Source organism: Triturus cristatus, chromosome 4_1, assembly GCF_964204655.1.
Source record: "Triturus cristatus chromosome 4_1, aTriCri1.1, whole genome shotgun sequence".
Classification (NCBI taxonomy): Eukaryota; Metazoa; Chordata; class Amphibia; order Caudata; family Salamandridae; genus Triturus; species Triturus cristatus.
This window is the reverse complement of record NC_140585.1, coordinates 47,603,595-47,608,632: the sequence shown is the minus strand read 5'-3', so window position 1 is coordinate 47,608,632 and position 5,038 is coordinate 47,603,595. Positions and strand designations below refer to the sequence as shown.

The following is a 5,038-nucleotide window of genomic DNA, read 5'->3' as shown; positions in this document are numbered from 1 at the left end:
GGGTAGTGTAGGGGTTTGGGCTGGGGTAGATTTAGGGTTTAGGGTAGTGCAGTGGTGTTCGAGTAGTGGAGGGGGTCATGCTGGGGATAGTGCTTTAGGGTTTAGGGTAGTGCAGTGGTGTTTGTGTAGTGTAGCCGGTCATGCTGGGGGAAGTGTCTTAGGGTTTAGGGTAGCGCAGTGGTGTTTGGGTAGTGTAAGGGGTCGTGCTAGGGGTAGTGTTTTAGGGTTTAGGGTAGCGCAGTAGCTTTTGTGTAGTGTAGGGGGTCATGCTGGGGGTAGATTTAGGGTTTAGGGTAGTGTAGTGGTGTTTGGGTAGTGTAGGGGTCGTGCTGGTGGTGGGTTTAGGGTAGTGCAGTGGTGTTTATGTAGTGTAGGGGGTCATGTTGGGGTAGTGTTTTAGGGTTTAGGGTAGTGCAGTGGTGTTTGGGTAGTGTAGGGCGTAGCGCTGGGGGTAGTGTTTTAGGGTTTAGGGTAGTGCAGTAGGGTAGTGCAGAGGTGTTTATGTAGTGTAGGGGGTCATGCTGGGGTAGTGTTTTAGGGTTTAGGGTAGTGCAGTAGGTGTTTGGGTAGTGTAGGGCGTAGTGCTGGGGGTAGTGTTTTAGGGTTCAGGGTAGTGCAGTGGTGTTTGTGTAGTATAGGGGGTAGTTCTAGGGGTAGAGTTTTAGGGTTTAGGGTAGTGCAGTCGTGTTTGGGTAGGGGTGGGGGAATCATATCGCCCGACACCCGAACCAAGTTGTTTTTATCGGTGGGCAAGAAGATTTAATGTCTATTTTGTCAGACGGACAAGTAGACATTAAATTACGTAAATGAAACTGGCTGTGGGCACTCTGGGGCTCACAGCCAATCAGAGAAGCGTGCCGGAAGCCTTTGGAGGCTTCTGATTGGTTAGCAGCCCATAATTGGACTCTAGGCAGTGATTGGCTGAGGGAGTGAAACGTCATTCAGTGTCAGCAAGCAGGTGTTCGTGGCTGCCGCGAGGCAATACATTAAGGTAAAATAAGCACTACCGTAATGCCCGCCATAACACTTGTAGAGTGTTTAAAAGGGTTATATTTTGCTCAGCTTGCAGATCGCTCCGTAATTAGAATAGAACTGGTGCGCCTGCTGCGTGTGTAACCTTGTGGTTCCAGAAAGCGCGGGCTCTCATCCCTGCTATTGGAGCGTGAGACTGAGCATAAAACGTGGGGGCTCTGAAGCAGAGGGCACAGTAAAGCGGCGCTGCAGTATCGGGCCGTAGACTGCAGAGAATTGGAAACAAGCTGCAGACCGAATTAGCTGGGAGGCCGTATCCCACTGTACAAGAGAAGTCACTGTCCCTTTACCTCAGCCACGCTAACTTCAACTTACTCCACACACCGTGGCACTATCAAGCGCCCCAAACCATCCAAGTGATTCGGCAAATCAGATGACATTCTGCCCCCACTTGTTTACACGAGGCCCCCGTTATGCCGCGGGACCCTGCCGCAGCCTCTACCTTGTCCTCCTGTCTCATGGGCACCCAGAGATCACTGCTGCCGCCGGCTTCCTATCCTCGTTGCTTCGGGGTTGAGTGAGCGAACGCAGACTGCGGGGTTTTGGAGGGGCTGTGGCCGAGGCGCTAGCAGACCACTGTAAACATCAGTGGTTTCCACTTCCAGAGAAGCCCGCCAAAGGATCCGGATAACGCTGCATTTGCATCAACCACAGTAAGGTGGGGAGTCGGATCGGCCTTACCAGCCAACAGCTCTTCACGCTGCTGCCCCTGTCTTATCGGTTCAGGTAGGACGGTTCCATCTGTGTGCTTTGAGGCTGCAGCCCTACCCCCTGTCCCCCCAAGCCCCTCTTCCACCTACCTTCCCGTTACTGACCTGTAAGATGATGATGATGGGGTGCACGAGCCTGTCCACATGTTGACTGCAGCTAGCTAATGCCTCCATGGTTGTGTGCACGCCAGGGGGTGAGGTGGGGCCATCACCTATATTCTAAAGAGCAAGTCACTGGAATAGAACAACACCCAAAGGACCCGGGGAGGCGGGGGTGGGAGGGTTGGGGGAGGAGTGTGTCCATCCTGAAGCTAAATGAACCTGATGCGTTTGGTTAATGTAAGGGAGGAGGGCGAGGTAGCAGGGTGGATATTGCACTTCAAAGATTATCGGGTTTCAAGCCTGGCCTGACCATGAACCCACTAAGTCCCTATTATTGGGGCCCAGTCACTGCCTGTTTACTACGGCTTGTGACCTTTTACCAAATCCTCCCAGCACTACGCTGCCTCTGTTTGTAGGGTTTTGAATATTAATATATAGCTGTTAGCAGCACTTTCGGCCTTGCATTTCAACTTCACTGTGCCCCTGCCCCCCCACCCCCCGTTTTGTGCTGTTGACAACATATCAGGAACGGGTGTCTTTGTTGCCCATGCTGTTCGGCGTCAGTGCCCTAGCTCCGGGAGCCCGAGAATTCAGTTAATTCCACACCTGAAGTACCAACAGATGTGACCAACCGCTGCTATTGTAGCCGTGCTGTAAGTCGTCCTAACTGGGCACATTTCCATTGCTATGCAGAAAGCTGATTAGAACTCCCTTTCACACCAGATGTGTGACACATAATTGCCATACTGGGCAATCTCCCTCACAAATGGGCGATATCTTTCCCATTTGTGTGAGAAAATGCACAATTGGCTGGTGCCGGGTATTTTAGCGTGTATAATTAAGCCCGTTGTACGCATTTCATTTAAGCTGCCGCGGTGCTACAGTTTCTTGAGCTGCCAGGCTTGCTTAGTTGCTAACTTTAACTGTAAAAGGACACTGGATAATTAATAGGTAAAGAGGTTGTCCAGATTATACCACGTTGGTAAAGCGGGGACGCGAGCTTGGATTAGAAGGCGCATTTTCGGACTCTACAACCAAATGTCCCCTCTGCATAACACATTTGATTTACAGTGCAGCTGCGCCAATTTAATAGTGCTACTTAAGAAAAATAAATGAATGTGACAGTCCTTGTGTAAATGTAACTGGCGCTCATGTAAAGCGCTCCAATACCTTCAGGTCGAGTTCGCGCTATATAAAACCGCAAAACAAATGCCATTCTTTTATTAGCACTCAAGGTCTTATGCAAGCGTATTCAGGCCATATTAAAATTCACATTGATCACAGAAAAAGAATGTCCTGCATTTTTTATTTAAGCACCAAACGCCACTTTAAAGTGCGTGCGCACGACCTACAGTGCAAGTGGCTGTGGGCACAGGCCATCTGCTCGTAGCATGGATACCCCTTGAGAAGCAAGACATTCTTTCCTCTTTTATTGTGCCCCAAGGTGAGAGAACCGTACAGGGGTCTGCATGAGGGACATTTCTGCAAGTCTCACCGCCCACGGGTATTTCCACAGTATCTGCACACAGCAGCAGACAAGGCAAAACCTGACCCGGGCGAGAACAGGCAGCACAATGACTCTATTTCCATTTCAAAAGGTTGAAGCTGTCTTTTCCTCACCTTCTTATCTGTAACTCAGTAGTGTGGTGAACCCTCCCCCTTGTTCTGTCAGCTGGAAGAGGGACTGAGGGCTGCTACTGGGCCCCACTTAGCCTGTCAACCTCAAAATAAAGACCAATAAATGCTACAGTGTGTGCAGTGGAGTGAAGTGCTTGTGTGCTCCCAAATAACTGAAATGTTAGGGGGGCCCAAGTTAGCTTCTAAGGGTAGAGCAGAAGTACATAGTGGAGCAGGAACTCACTGCTACCTGTTTGCAACTTCTCTCTCTCTAGCCGAGACCTGACTTGCTGCCTTGAGGCATTCTCACTGTTCAGACATCTTTGACTTGTGTTTGATTAAAAATAATCATTAAAACTGCTTTATTCATCAGAATAACGTATCGCTGTCCAGTAGACTAGTCAAGTCTTAAAATGATGTGACTAGTGAAATGGTGGAGAGGAAGATATGAAGGGAGCCATTAAAGAAGAAGAAAAAATGCTGATTTCACTTAGCAGCAGTACAACAATCTGGTGGTTTGTTCAGTTGGTATGGTGTGCTAGTTTTTTACACATATGCAGAGCTCTGCCAATGAACACAACTAGATCACTGTGACTGTGCTTGTGTGAAACAGGGGGGCCTCCATTTAATACTCATAGTTTGTGATAGAGAACCTGGCTAGTCAAAAATTGGCTTCCCTGCTTAAATTGTGTGATCTTAGGCAAATATTTTATTTCACCAAAACGTACACTTTTTTTCATAATCAAGAGAAGCGCTTTCAAATGCATGCGTTCAGAATACGAGCTGTACAGAAACCTGTTTTTGAATTAACCCTTTCGATGCTTGTGACGGTGCGGTTCCGTCATGCGCGTCGGTCGCGCTGTGCGCATGACGGAACCGCTCCGTCACGGCCCCGCCCGCGCAACGAACCTTCAGCACGGCGCGGAAATCCGCGCCGCACTGAAGGGGTTAATATAGACTACAATGTTGCTCTGAATTCTGGTCACATACAGCGTTCACATCTGCCGGGCCTCTTGGTTCACTAATGGCAGTGTCATCAGTGCGGTAAATCGTCCATTCTTCAAGAATGTCAAGACTGATGGCACGGGCAAATCGATCATGATGGTTCAGTTTTCTCCTTCTACACACAGATACATACTTAAGGGAGATTCTAGATCCTTGGCAGGGCATGAAACATGCTTCTGTCTGTCTGTAGGCAAGCCAAAGGGTGTTCATTTTTAATCAGTAAATAAATATTTTCAAAACATGTACCCCCTCATTCTGTAGGTGCATGCAATTATGGCGATGCATACACTTGCACACATCCTCATACATTGTGTGAGCCTAGGAAACGGGTCCAGTCATCATTATGGCAGTTTGCTTTTCCTCTTATTTTCACGATGCTACACGGCATCGGCCAAAAGCTTTTTGCGCATGATGCACTGCATGGGCAAAAGCACTGGCAAAACCAACAGGTCAGAAAAGCAAGATCTTTCTCGGATCAGTAAATTAAAACAAGCATTTGCAATGCAATAGGTCTCGCATTTATAAGAGTTTGAGCTATTGGCATTGTAAAATTACAATGCCTTTTATTTATG

General features: G+C 48.5%; 1 pseudogene; it reads left to right on the top strand.

The window, feature by feature from the left end:
* Window positions 1-1,445: 1,445 nt before the first annotated feature.
* On the top strand, window positions 1,446-1,907 carry LOC146839443 (protein BTG2 pseudogene; annotated as a pseudogene).
* Window positions 1,908-5,038: the final 3,131 nt, after the last annotated feature.